This window comes from Panthera onca, chromosome D1 (assembly GCF_046562875.1).
Source record: "Panthera onca isolate mPanOnc1 chromosome D1, mPanOnc1 haplotype 2, whole genome shotgun sequence".
Taxonomy (NCBI): domain Eukaryota; kingdom Metazoa; phylum Chordata; class Mammalia; order Carnivora; family Felidae; genus Panthera; species Panthera onca.
This window is the reverse complement of record NC_138348.1, coordinates 46,589,598-46,604,582: the sequence shown is the minus strand read 5'-3', so window position 1 is coordinate 46,604,582 and position 14,985 is coordinate 46,589,598. Positions and strand designations below refer to the sequence as shown.

The window sequence follows — 14,985 nt, the reverse complement described above, 5'->3', positions numbered from 1 at the left end:
ACACCCTGGGCGGACATCTCTTACCCGAGTGGGGTGTGTGGGTTGGCTCGTTGGGAGGTCAGGAAGCTGTTGCCGTCTTGCCATCCTGAGGTTCCTAAGAGGCATGGGTGTGTATTCTCAGTTTGCTCAGTTCAAGGTTTCTTTTGTACCTGCACAGCTTATCCTGGGTGGGAGCTCGTGTCTTACCATGGTGGCCTCAGCTACTCTTCTTGTGCCCTCTCCAAAGCAGACGGAATAAAGGCATGCCTGGCATTATCCTCCTTCTACTATTACCATTTCCACTACTACTTTTAGTAGTTACTATTTATTGAGCAACTTTTTTGTGCCGGGCACTTTATAAAAGTGGTCTCAATGAACACTACATGGTCCTTTGGGTCATTTTAGAGCTATGGAAACCAAGAGTCCATTATCTTCCCCAAGATCACACAACAAGAAGGCAACCTTGGTCTGTCTGATTCTAGAGATTGTGTCCTAAATTCCACTCCCCTGGGAGCCAACATTGTAGAAAGATCCCTTGACTTTAATTGGCTAAGAAATAGGTCTTTGGTCCTTACTGCCTTTTCCTCCCTCTCTCTTTCTCTACTGCCTCCCTGCCCTCTTCCCCAGGATGCATTTCTGTGCTCAGGATCTCACATGCAGTTAATCCTCCACAGCTGGTTACTTCCCCCATTGTTTTGCCATAGGCAACCTCGGTGAACATGGCCTAGGAAGCGCATCACCTCTCTTCTAGCACCGCAGTGCCCATTGCCGAATGGGCAGCCGGAAGTCATGACTTCCCGGCTGGCCCCTGGGGGCTGTCAGCCCCGGGCAGTGGTCCAGGCCGTATGTTTGGGTTAAAAGTGAGTGTGCTGAATTTAGACCTCACAGGAGGTGGTTCAGCCAGAGCCCTTGGAATTTTAGTCGGTGCCAATCCCAGACAAGAGGATTGAACTCTCCATGGCGATCAGGACTGTTGTGTTTTTGTTTTGGTGATGAGGAGCTGTTGAGTGTACCGTGGGAGATGGCTGCTTTCTCCTGTCCCTGGGGACATGGCTGCCAGAGCTCCTCCAGGTCTGGGGCGCACTGACTTTATGGGGCATAAGAAGAGCATTGCACCAGGCCAGCACTCCAGCCCAGAGCTCTCGCCATCCAGGTGGTGTCTGCCCGTAACCCGCCAAGCTTCAGCCCTGTGCAGAGGAGATGAAAGCTTTAAAGAAAAACGAGAGCAAGGGGTGTAACTGGTATCCGAGGCAGCACCCGGGCCTAGCTGCTATAACTTCATGGCTCTGGGAGGCTCTTCAGACACAGAGAGGGGGGAACTGTTTGTTTTTAAAGCATCACCCTTTTCAGTAGGTACATTTGGCGGCGTTCTTTTAGAAAGGTCCCAGAGAGGCCAGGTGACCGAGCTGCAAGATGTTTTCTCAGGGAGATTTTTAGAGGCCTTATTTTATTAGGAAATGCGGTGGCCTCATGCACTCATGAGTTTCTAGCTGTTGAGGGGACTCTCTTGGAGATCTGAAGACAGACCTTCAGACGGAGTGAGCCAGCAGGGGGATGGGATGGAGACTTGACCGCCAGGATGTTGGGCATTTTTCAGAAATCACCGGTCGGTTGCCTAGCCTGTCTGGCCGGCCCCTATTTTACAAGGTTTGATGGGTGGAACGAGAAGAGTCCTTGTGGACTCTTGTGGTTGGCAGGTCACCCCTGGGGCCTGAGGTACAAAGGGAAAGCACTAACATCTGTAGTCAGTGATGCTGGGTGAGAGTGTATCTTGCTCAGAATTTTATACCTTGTGGGAGGAGGAACACAGACATTTCAGATGTGTGGTAGCCAGATGACCTAGATCCTTAAGTGTGGAAGACACATTTGAAAATGTGCTCTAGGGGCACCTGGGCAGCTCAGTGGGTTGACTGTCCGACGTTGGCTCAGGTCATGATCTCACGGTTTGTGGGTTCGAGCCCTGCATCGGGCTCTGTGCTGACAGCTCAGAGCCTGGAGCCCGCTTCGGATTCTGTGTCTCCCTGTCTCTCTGGCCCTCCCCCACCCGTTCTCTCTCTCTTTCTCTCAAAAATAAACATTAAAAATTTTTTTTTGAATTATATAAAAAAAAAAAAAGAAAGAAAATGTGCTCTAAGTATGGCTGTGACTGTGTGAGGTCACTTGAGCTGCACACTTCAGAAACCCAACTCAAATCTAAACAAAAAGGGAAATCATTAACTTGTATAAACAGGGAGGTCCAGACACTCAAAGTCTTTCCCATCCTCTGTCCTTCCATGTATCCCTTGGATGTTTTGCTCTATGTTGGTTCCATTCTTCCCTCCTGCAAACACATTTTCTCCATGTTGGTGGCCTGTACTTCATATCTTTATAGGTGTGTGACCCAAAGACTAGATTCTCTGTCCTCCTGCCTAATGCTGATTACAATCTCAGGGAAGGATTCTGATTGGCCCATCTCTGGACCAATTATTGTGCCCAAACTGAGGGAAACGGCTACTGTCTTTGGTGGCCCTTTCAAGCATCACATGATTGATATGAGGGAGGAGCAGGTTCCCAAGGTCATAGAGGTGTGAGACAGATAAATAACAGGTGTCTTCTGTGGTGAATATTTATTTGCATTCCGGTCATGGTATAGTCTCTCCCCGTACTGGGTTCATGTGGATGGGTAATGCCCTGCTCTAAGAGCATAGAGTTTATATCCTCCTTGTTGTGAGTCAAACAAAACACAGAACGTGGCTCCTCCCTCTCCTGACATGAACAGACACTGTCTCGCTCACACACCCCACTTAGGTATCCTTGGGTGTAGTGGTTTATGCTGAGCATCAGCCGGACAAGAAATGCTGGGTATTAGCATGCACATGGGTGATCATTAATGCTGAGCCGTAGAACACAGCTGTGTCAGGTACCAGGCATACAGCCAAGCTCCTGGTCAGGCCACAATTAGAGTAGAAATTCATGAAATTTAGCCAGAAGCCCCACCTTTCCACGGATGTGGACACATCTGAGCACCATCTGGAGTGGATCTGGGCTTCAGCATTTCACAAGCTTTTATCAGCAGCTACCACGTGTTCAGCATTGTGCTGCTGTCTCTATTCCAGCAGTGAGTGGTGTGTGTGTGTGTGTGTGTGTGTGTGTGTGTGTGTGTGTGTGTGTTGGCAGTGGTGGTTGGGGGAGATGGACCAGGATCTGTTTGGAGAAGAAAGTCTCTGGTGGAGTTGCCAGGAGACCGGGAGAAAATCAGACAGAGTTGTTAGAGCAGTGGCTTTAATCTAACTTGCACAATCTCACTTGGGATCATTGTTTATTATTGATGATTAGTTATGAGGGTTTTGTCAGGCACTTAATCATTCTTTCTCTGGGTGTGACTTGTTTGGATAAGGATAGAGTGAACCAAGGATTGAGCCGAATTAACTCTTTTTGGACTATTATTGGCTCTGCATTATGGCAGGACCCAGATCAAATGTCACGTCCACCTATGGAATGTTCCTGGGGAAAATAGCCCGGGAGGGAAAAAAAATACAAAGTTTAGTATGGGAATTGCCATCATTGCAAAATTGTTGAGTCTGGTCTTTTATTTTATATGTACCCAATACCAGAAGGGACTTGAGAGAATGTTGTGTACAATCTCTACATTTGACAGGTGACATACACGGGGACTCAGGATCCTGAAGTTATTTATGTGAAGCTAGCAGGTGGCATTGACAGGATTTGGGTGCTGTTGATTGGTTTTGCTCAAATATTCTTTGGTTCATTCACTTGATCTTGGCCAAAAGGCTGAGAAGCGATTCTTCTTTTGTTCATTCATTCAGCAGGTATTTCGAGTGCCCTGTGTCTTACTAGGCACCTGACAGGAGAGATGGCTTGAAAGGTAAATAAGAGGTGGCTCTGAGTGGTTCAGGAGATAGAAACATAATTATGTCTATGTTTCTTAACTTACTTAGTCATTCACAAGGTGAATAATGATTGAGTAGCTACTGTGTGCCAGGCACTCATCTAGGTACCAGTCAGCCACTAAATAGCTCTGTGGCCTTGGGAAGGTTACCTAAATCCCCGATCCTCAGTGGTATTCTCTGTAAAATGAGGATAAGAATGGTCCCTCTCTCATGGAGTTGCAGTGAGGATTAAATAAGACAGTCTTTGTGAAGTATTCAGAATGCTGCGTAGTACATCATAAGTGATCGGCAAGTGTTGAGCCATTATTTTCAGTGCTTTCCTAAGTGTATGAGACAGGTGTGAACGCTGTTCTGCAAGAGTACAGAAAAGCAATGAGTAAGTATGACTGGAGCAGTCTGGGAATGCTTCCTGGAAGAGAAGGTGTGATTTGGAGCTTGACATCGGAGTAGAAGTTTGCCTTGCTGAGCTGAGGGAACACAAGGCAGAGAGCTGTATTCCCGGAAGACTATGTTGCTGTGTAACAGGAACGAAGGAGTGGATGAGGAATGGGGAGAGGGGAGGGGGTGAGGGCCAGAGAAAGCAGAATTGACGGATGCAGGGGCAGGCCAGAAAGAACGGCCTCCTGGGGCCAGGACGTGAGGAGAGGGTCTCGCAGTCAGAGGACCTGGGGGACCATTGAGGATGGGCTCCAGATTCCCAATCCAGGGTTCCTCCTACCACCCTCCCTGGGGTTGCTCAGTAATCACAGATAACCAAGGCAGACCAGAAGGCATTTGTACATCACCGCCATCAAAACATGCTTGCAGGAAATGACTCATGGGCTCTTGTCACCAGCAGGAATGGGGCCAGCCTGTAAAATGAACACTGTTGGGTTATCTGGTGAGAAGGAAATGTCCGTATTTGGGGAACATCCAGCAGGGTCACCCCATACCTTTTGTCCCTCACTGTGACCCTTGCCCATCTCTGCCTCTGCAGTGGCTCCCCAGTGGGTGGCCCGGGCCTGGGTGATGCAACTGGTTCCCAAGCTTCATAAGCAGAGCATGGCAGGAGGCAGGGAGGTAGGGCAGGAAGGGTGAAGCTAGGAGGGAAGGCTGTTATCTCCTGGCCGAGATAAGGCTATCTGACATTCCGGACCTCTGAAATCACCCACCACGGCCCTCGAAGCTGGGCTCTGCTGCACTGGCTGGGGCACGTCAGGTTCCAGTTTGCCTAATATGGACAGCTGCAGGCATAGCCAGCCGACAGAGCAGGAGATGGTCTCTGCGGGGTGAGACTCTGTCGGTGACCTCCGGATTTGTCCTCTTACCTGGAATGGCCTCCTGGCACTGGTTAGACACGTTTTTTCAACGTTTTTTTTTTTTTTTTTTTTTTTTGGGACAGAGAGAGACAGAGCATGAACGGGGGAGGGGCAGAGAGAGAGGGAGACACAGAATCGGAAACAGGCTCCAGGCTCCGAGACATCAGCCCAGAGCCCAATGCGGGGCTCGAACCCACGGACCGCGAGATCGTGACCTGGCTGAAGTCGGACGCTCAACCGACTGCGCCACCCAGGCGCCCCTGGTTAGACACGTTTTTAAGCCTGGGTTACAATGGGCTTGGGTTAGTTCCTGCGCTTGTCACCTCTGCTCCACACGGAGGTTGCAGGCTCAGCATGAGAGCATGCGCTGGACATTCTATATGAGCTTCAGTGACTCCAATCCTCCAAATATTAAACCGAGATAAAAAGCTCTCTTTTTTGGCTGTCTTCGTGGGAAGTGGTTAATTTGGGTTCACTGTGGTTCATTTTTATAAGTACACTTATAAAGACTTCTTTGTCTTTTTAAGGGAAAAAGAACGAATTAGTTTTCTTTAAAAAAAAGAAGTGTGTGCTTATGATTTTAAAAAAATTCAAGCAGGACAAGAACATGTACTAGGTGTATGAAATGTATCTTTTCCCCACGACCCCAGGTCCCAACCATAGAGGCCACCACCATTTCCACGTGCTCTTGCTGACGGTCTACATGGGTACGCATGGCTGTGTGCATGCATTATGGATGTGTACATCCCCCCACTCCTGACTTTTTATGGAAAAACGTTTTGGTTTTTTGTTTTGTTTTGGTTTTTTGTTTTTTGGGGGGTTTTGTTGTTGTTTTTTACATATTGTGCATCTTTCTTTTTTCACTCAAATCTATCTTGGAGATTGTTTTATATCAGTATGTGGGGCTCTCATCCTTTTATTATTTTCAGGGTTTTTTATGGCTTCCCGTTTCACAATTTATTTTACTGCTTCGCTCGTTCAGAGTCTATTGCCATCCTAAATGGTGGTGCAGTACATTTCCGCACAGACTTTATATATACATGAGAGCATGTCTGGGATAGTTGTGAGGATTTCTGAGCCCAAGGGTGTGTGCATCGCATTGGAAATATTATAGGCATTGTTGTGTTCTCCCTGGACCTTCTTTTGGGGGATGCTCCCCACCAGTGGGGCCAAGAAGAGCCCATCTCTGAAAGGGGGCTGCCACAGCAGGATATTGCCTACTTGGATCTCTTTGGCCTTGCTGAGTGGGCATTGGGATGGACACCCCTTGAGTCCTGGAGTCTGGGCGGGGTGGCCTCGAACAGAGCAGTCCAGTAGCAATAAGACAGGGATGGCTGACACCTCTGAAGCCATCTCAGTCACAGCCAAAACAACTGAATTGCTATTGTTATCGCCCAACGTCTGCATAGTGCTTTACAGTTGCAAATATAGTTGTGTATACATGGTTTCTTTAACAGGTTTGCTTTATCAGTGAAGGTGAATGCTCTTTAAAAGGGGAACAACTACAAGTGTGTATTTTTCTCTTCGAATTTCATCAAATAATGGGAACTTGTAGAGCCATGGCCCACAGAAGATCTGCATGGCTTGTGCTGAACATGGGCCCCTTCCTGGCCTAGCTAACTTGTTCTCTGTGTGATCCAGTTTAAGCAAGCATCACCTTCTTCAGGGAGCCCTCCCTGAGTTCTTCTCTACTTCCCCTTCTCTTATTCCATCTTCAGTCTGGGTTTTGTGCCCACTGGGGACTCCCAGACTCTGGTCCTACCAGATCTTGCTGATTGGTGTCTCCCCACCTTGGTTGTTTTTTGTGTCTCTTTCTCACTGTGGGCTCCTTGGGGACAGAGACATGCCTGGCTCATCCCCAGGTCTCAAGCACCCAGTTGGTTTTTAAACCAGGTATCAGTAGAGTGATGGTGGCTATATTCTCTGATTCTCTAGGCGGCTGTTGTCTAATAGAAATATGATGCAAGCCACATGTAATTTAAAATTTTCTAGTAGCGACATTTAAAAAGCACCCAAAGTGGTGAAATTGATTGTAATAATATGTTTTATTTAATGTATCTACAATATTATTTCAACCTGTAGTCAATATAAAAAAATACTACTGAGATATTTTACATTTGTTTTTTTTAATTAAATCTCTGAAATCCCATATGTATTTTACAGCTCATCTCAGTTCAGACTAGCCACATTTCAAATGTTCAATAGTCACATGTGACTAGTGGCTGTTAAAATGTATACAGCACTCAATGTTCCATCATACTTGTCACCTTGTAGAAGCAACGTGGCTGCTGCAGTTCTAGCCACCACATCTGCTTCCAAGACAGGAGGAAGGTAGAAGGTGCTGCCCTAGCTACAAACATTGCCTTATCACGTGTTTCCAGAAACCTCATTAAACTATGAGATCCATGGGGGCAGGAGTTGTTGTCTACACTTTGCTGATTCTCCAGCACCTGGCAAATGGTAGGTATTTGTCACAGGTTAGATCTTCAAAACCAGATGCTTAGAAGATGTTTGGAGTATAAGGTGTTCATTAGCAATCAACAGTTGTGAAAGCAATGGGAGAGGAAGTACCATTGGACAGAAGAAGACTGTACAAAGAGAACCAAATGCCTGCAGGTTCAAGCAGTTGGGTTATTTCCTACTTGGCATTTCAGCAGGTGAATTCTTCAAAAGACAAGGTAGGAGGCCACACAGACCTCAGGGTTACAGAGTGGTCAGTTATGAGCTTCCAGTTCTCTCTATAGCATGTTGAACCTATATGAATACAAACAGTATACTATATAACATATAGTTACAAGAGTGCAGAGTTAAGGACGGTAAGTTGTAAATATAATAACATATACGTGTATTCTTTTGTATATCACATATTACATAAAAACTCTTCACCTTAAGCTTCAATGCAGCTTTTTGGGAAGAAAACCCAGATATGTTCCAACTTCAGAGCCTGCTCAGAGCCTTCAGCTGTATGTAACATATTTTACTTGCCACCTGACGTGCTCCCCACCTCCTCTTATGCATCATAGTCTTAAGAGATATAAATACAGCTTTGCAAGCTGTCACCAAACATTTGTCCATGGGAGTTCAGCAGTGGGAAGATTTTTTTATTCTTGCATCCTTTCTCTAGGAGAGAGCTGTCTAAATCTGAGGAGCATACATGGGAAAATTCCTTTCTGTCCAAATCCACAGAATAAGCCGGGGAAGTTTCCTTTACCCCTTCACCCAAGGAGCTAGCGTGTCAGTGTTCACAACTGTTTATTGATTTCTATAGCTTTAAGAAAGTGATCTCTTCATTTACTTTTCCCCCACCCCATTCCTCATGGCTTTTTTTAAATTGTGGATATACATGAAATTTGCTATTTTAACCATTTTAAGTGTATAATTCAGTGACATTAATTACATTCACAGTATTATAGAACCATCACCATTTTCCATTTCCAAAATTTTTCTTCACCCCAAACAGAAACTCTGTACCCATTAAGTGATAACTCTTTTGTCCCCTCTCCCCCTGGCCCTGGTAACCTCTGACCTACTTTCTGTCTCTATAAAATGTCCTATTCTAGGTATATCAGATAAGTGGAATCATATAATATTTGTTTTTATGTGTCTGGCCCTTATCTCACTTAGCATAATGTTTCAAGGTTCACCCACGTGGTAGAATCCATTCCTCTTTTTCTCCAACCTTAATAATATATTTTATTTAACCCAATGTATCAAAAATATTACCATTTCAACATGTAATTACTGTAAAAACCATGAGTAAAATATTTTACACTTTTTAAACTAAGTTTTCAAAATACATTTTACTCTTATAGCACATCTCAATTTGGAGGCTTAATTTTAATCACAAATACCTAGTCTGTATTTAGATTCCATAAATTTTAAGTAGAGAAAGGAGACTCACATATCCAAGTTATCCCAACCATACTTAAAAGATTTCCAGTGATTGAATCCAGTATGAGAGTTTTTAAAATTTTTATTATGGTGAAATATACATAACATTTACCCTTGTAAGTATTTTTAAGTGAACAGTTCAGTGGCATTCGTGCATTTACATTGTTATTCAACCATCACACCACCCGTCTCTCAACCCTTTTTTTTTATTCATCCAACCTGAAACATCCCAGACTGTACTCCGTAAACAATAATTCCCTACTCTCTCCTCCCCCGTCCCCTAGCAATCACCATTCTGCTTTCTGCCTTTATGAATCTGACTACTCTAGGTGCCTTAATAAGTGGAATCATACAGTATTTGTCCTTCTGCGACTGGCTTATTTTGCTTTGCATAATGTCCTCAAGTTTTATCTACATTGTAACATGTCAACTTCCTTCCTCCTGAAGGCTGAATAATTCCACATCGTAGGTATATATACCACGTTTTGTTTGTCCATTTGTCCATCGATGGACACTTACTTTGTTTCTACCTTTCGGCTCTTGTGAATGATGCTGTTGGGAACCCTGGTGTACGGGTATCCATTCAGGTTCCTGTTTGCGGAACATCTGGGACATCTACTGAGGAGCAGAATTGTTGAGCCATGTAGTAATTCTGGGTTCAACTTCTGAGTAACAACCCAACTGTTTCCACCTGCTTGTGTTTATTTTAAATTGCCATCCCTGAGTTAAATTTCCCACAATTATTATTTCATTAAAGAAATCATTTCAAGTGTCTCCTACATATATGTCAGATACCAGGGATACCTCAGGAAAGAGAACAGAAAAAATTCTCTGCCCTCTTGTACTTTGTGTTCTTCTCAGTAAGAGGCAGAGCATGTGTGCCTGTGCGCGTGGTCAGTGCTAGGATGAAAATAAAGAGAAGAGAAAGCAAGGTGAGGGGGATGTGGGTGTCCGAAGCAGAGGTGGGTTGCTGTTTTATATAAGGACGTGCTGGGAAGGCTTCTGTGTGACAGTAACATTTGAGCCAAGAACTAAAGAAAGCGAGAACATGAGCATATGGCTCCTAGAGGGAAGAGAGTTCTAGACAGCGGGAACAGCAGTAGGCGCAGAGGTACCGACAAGTGAAGGTGCTGGGTATTTCTGGAAACAGCGAGAAGACTGATGAGGTTAGATGGCCCCAGGTGGGGTCCAGGAAGTGAGCCCAGGCTGTGTGGGCCATGAGGCCTCTGGGAGGGCTTTGCCTTTTATTCTGACTGAGATGCAAAACCATGGAAGGCTTTGGAGTAGAGACCCACAAAACTCCATCATGAAAGGGACTGTGGGATCTGAGTGATGCTGGATAGTGATGCTGAGTGAAGGTAGACCAGTCTTCCAACTGTGCGTAACAGCTGTCTCAGCCATAAGGAATTTATTGCGTCCTGTGCTTGTTTGCCTTAGAGGGAAAGACGCAACAGATTAGGAAAAGGCTAAAACCAGCCTTGCTGCCCAGGTTTGGGCAGACCTGGTCATTCTGATTTAAAGTCTTGGAAAGAAAGAATCCTCCGGACTGTCCACAGAACTGAACCCTACCCAAGAAGAAGTATTCTCATTAATTTACTCCTTTACTCCCTCATCAAGTGGCTGCTAAGGGCTGACTATGTTGGGCCCCAGAGAGAAAGATGAAGACACAGACGGCCCCTACACTTGCAGGGCTTTCTGTCCAGTTAGCAGGGAACAGAAGCACACAAAGATAACTTTATCCTGTCATCCCAAGAAGGACATTGTGCTGTGAGTGTTGTGATAGACCTGGGGAAGGGAGTTGATTCTAGATACGGTGACAGGGAGGTGGCATTTAAGCTGAAGTCTCTAGGTGAGAAGGAGTCAGGCAAAGAATTGGTTGTTCAGAGAGGACAGCAAGTGCAAAGGCCTGAGATGGGAAAGCTCTTGGTCATTTGGAAGAAGCAGCCAGGCAGCCAAGACAGGACTAGGGTGAGCCAAGGGGATAGTGATACAGGGGAGGTTGGGGTGGTGACTAGGAGGCAGATCATTGAAGGGCCTTCCCTTTACCAGTGTTTGCCTTTATTATGAGAACTCTCTTTGACTGCTTACTAAGTATTATGATGCTGCCTCTGTTTCTTCTTCTGTGAAGTGGGAATAATAATAGTTATTATCTTACATGGCTGAGGTGAAGGTTATGTGGGAAATATACCTAAAGCACTTAAAGTACCTGGTAGCGGTTAATTACCTCCTTCTCCTTGAAAGGCTCCTGTTGCATTTGTGACACGACTTTCCTGATCCATCTTTTGCAGGTGTCTTCGTGTTCTTTCTTCTTTTCCATAGTGCGTACCCCAAGGGCTTGTGCCTGACTCCTTTGCTTCTGCTGGGGGTGCTCTCTCAGGAGAAGCTTTTGCTACACTCAGCTGTCACTCCCCACAAAGATGACTGTCTATAGTCCCTACCTTCTTGAGCACCATGGCCCCATGTAGGCACTTCTGGATGTCTTTAGGATGCCCCTTGGGCACTTTTAAGCCACATTCACCAACTTCTTTCTGACACCTGCTTCTCTTCCCGTTTCTTCACTTGCTCTCATCATTTCCTGAGTTGTGCTGTGCCTTCCTTTACAATTCCAATCACGCCTGTCCCTTCTCTCCATTCCCACTTGGGAATGGCGGCAGTGACCTCCTACCCAGGTGATCCGGTCACCAGTCTCTGAACTCCCCTTTGCCTTTCTCCCTCTCCAGCCCTGCCACCCAGCCCTGCCACCCAGCCCTGCCACCCAGCCCTGCCACCCAGCCCTGTCACCCAGCCCTGTCACCCAGCCCTGTCACCCAGCCCTGTGGAGCCTTCCTTCAGAAATAAGGATCTGACTTCGGTTTGCTCAAATCTGTGGCTCCCCAGTGTCTGTCATACCCTCCCGCCCCCAGCTTGGCCTGGTGCCCTGGCTGATCATCCGGCTCCTGCCTCACCAGCCTGGTGTTCCAGAACAGCCTTCCGGCCTGTCCCATCCTAGCCACACCGCGCCCCTTGCTCCCCACCTTCTCCCTCTCCTGCTCTGGCCAGTGGCCCATGGCCCCTCCCCCCAAACCCTCTCCTCGGAGGCCCTCCGCCTGAGTGGTTCCAGCAGCTGTCACCTACCACCTCTGCCCTAGCCACCCCTTCCCAGCACCCAGCACTGCTCCGCCTAAACTCCTCTGAAATGCTCCTCTCCAGTCATGTCTCAGAGCTGCCACTGTTGTGGCCAGGCTGCCCTCACCGGACCTGGTGCTGGCCCAGGCCCCTGTCCTCTGCCAGCTCCTCCCTTGCCTCCCCTTGCCTCCCCTTGCCTTCATTTCCCTGCCTGCCCTGGAGCCCGTGCTCATTCCCCGCGGTTGTGTTGGGCAGCTTCTCAGTGCCCTGACTGCAGGCTGACCCTGCCTTGGGAGGTCTGCCCTGAACTCACCCTGGTGGAGAAGGTAGCAGAGTGGACGGGTGGTCTCAGGACCACCCTGTGCTGAGCATCCTGGTGCAGCCTTGTAAGAAAGCCCAGCCAGTTTTCTAACCCGCTCCCTTCCTCTGGCTCCCTATCCATCCCTCTGCCCCCTTCCTTTAAGCAGCCGTTGCTTCTCATGAAACTGATGGCATCAGATCTGTTTCTTCTCTTCTCAACCAAATTCTCAGGGAATTTCATCTCAGGGAAGATGACCTCTGTACCCCTTCCTCCATGGCTTCACCTCCCTCTTGTTCTAGCTTCCTTCCTATCACACCAGTAGAGACGATTTTTTTCAGGGTCACTGGGGGCCCTGCAGACCATGACACCTGGTGTATCCTTGCCTACTCGGCACCTTGCGGACGTTGGACGTGGCGGAGTCACCATCTCTTGAAAGTCTTTTCCCCGGAGAGAGGTGCCTGGGTGAGGTCCGTGAACCCTGGCCCTTGGGGGAGGGGAGAATGTAGGTGATGCTCCCTTGCAAGGAACTGTAAACCTGATTATCACCAGGTTTAAATTCTTCCAGTGTTTCCATGCTTTCTTGGCAGGAGGGGTTGCCATGAAAAGCACATCACTGGCCTTTGTGCTGCTGCTGCTGCTGCTGAACTCAGCGACAGGTGTGGGTGGTGTGGATTTACGAGCCCTGCGAGTGCTGCCGGAGCCTTTTGTATTCTCCCCTCTCAGATTTACTCCAGGGCTCCAGACCGTACTGAATGACTTCTCCTTTATTAGAACTTACTGATGCATCACAGTGGCATAAAGCTTTTCTGCTCGTGAAGCAATTTTGCCTCTAGCATCTCACTTGATTCTCGTACCAACTCGGTGAGGTAAAAAGGGCTGGGGTTACCATCTCTACTTTCTAGATGGGGAAACTGAGGCTCAGCCAGATTAAGGGACTTGCCTGGAATTTCATGGGGATAAATGGAAGAATGCAAGAATGTTCAAAACCAGGGGTCCCAGACTGCGGTGCCCAGTTAATTGACCTTTGTGTGAGGACCTCACTGTAGGCAGTGACTGTCAGAAATACGATGTCCATCGTACCTCCAACCACACTGTTTCTTCAGCACTTAGTACTGAGTGTCAAAGATAGGGTGGGGAGGGGGGATTCAGATGTCATTCTTTATTTTCAAAAGAAATCCTGTCTGAAATATTTAAGGTGGACAACAGCATTACTTTGTATTTATGAATTCATGATTTTAGAATTTCACATTTGACTGTTGGCTTATTAGATGTTCTCAGCTAATGTCCCGGTACATGAAGCCCTTTAGATGGATGTGGCAGTTTGAGATTTGGGGTTAAAGATGGCATTTTCAGCCTTATATCAGCTTCAGCAAATAATTTATTTCATTTTATTTACCCAAATGTAAAAAGGAGGAGTTTCAAGTAAGAGTTTTTAACAGCTCGCGTTGCAATCTTTCTGATGCAATAATTCATTATTTCAAATAGTCCGTTAGGTGGATCTATCTAACTTGTTTTAGGATTCAACTTTGAAACCCAAAGTTTCTGATCTGCAAAATGAAGGTAATATTACCCCCTTTCAAGGAGCTGTTGTGAGTAGAAAATGCATCCACTTAGATGAGAGCCCACAATGTTGTAAGCATTCAGTAAATGGTAACTTCTTATTTTGCCCCACAGGTTTGGGGAAAAGGTTTACAAGTGCCCCCTGTGCTGGGGATTCATGGCAGTGCTGCTCTGGTCTGTGGTTTTTTGGGTTGGGGGGTTGTTTTTTCTTTATTTTTTTTTTTTTCAGAGCAGTTTTAGGTTCACGGCAAAATTGAGGGGAAGGTACAGAGATTTCCCATATACTCCCTACCCCTACGCATGCACAGCCTCTCCCATTATCAACATCCTGCCCCAGAGTGGTATATTTATTACAATTGATGAACCCACACTGACACACATCGTCACCCAAAGTCCACATTTACCTTAGGGTTCACTCTTGGTGGTGTTCATTCTAGGGGTTTAAACAAATGTATAGTGTCCTGTGTCTGTCATTATGGTATCAGACAGAGTGTTTTCATGTCCTAAAAATCCTCTGTGCTCTACCTGTTTATCCCTCTTCCTGAACCTTCCCGGCCACTAGCGACCACGGTCTTCTTACAGTCTCCACAGTTGTTTGACCTTCTTTTCCAAAACATCACATAGTTGCGATCACATAGTAGGTAGCATTTTCAGACTGGTTTCTTTCATTCAGCAATATGTATTTACATTTCCTCCATGTCTTTTCATGGCTTGGCAGCTTGTTTCTTTTTAGGGCTGAACAATAATCCATTGTCTGAAGATAGCACAATTTTATCCATTCACCTAGCGAATGGACATTTTGGTTGCTTCCAAGTTTTGGCAATTATGAATGAGGTCACTATAAACATTGCTGGGCAGGTCTTTGTATGGACATAAGTTTTCAACTTCATTGGGCAAATACCAAGGGGCCGATTGCTGGGTCATATGGTAAGAATAGGTTTAGTTTTGTAAGAATCTGACA

The 14,985-nt window shown here is 46.4% G+C and overlaps 1 protein-coding gene across 14 annotated transcripts in view; it reads left to right on the top strand.

Moving 5' to 3' along the window:
* The window catches only part of MICAL2 (microtubule associated monooxygenase, calponin and LIM domain containing 2), a 221,718-nt gene that overhangs the window by 50,130 nt on the left and 156,603 nt on the right, over positions 1-14,985 (top strand). The gene's annotated exons all lie outside the window — the stretch shown is intronic.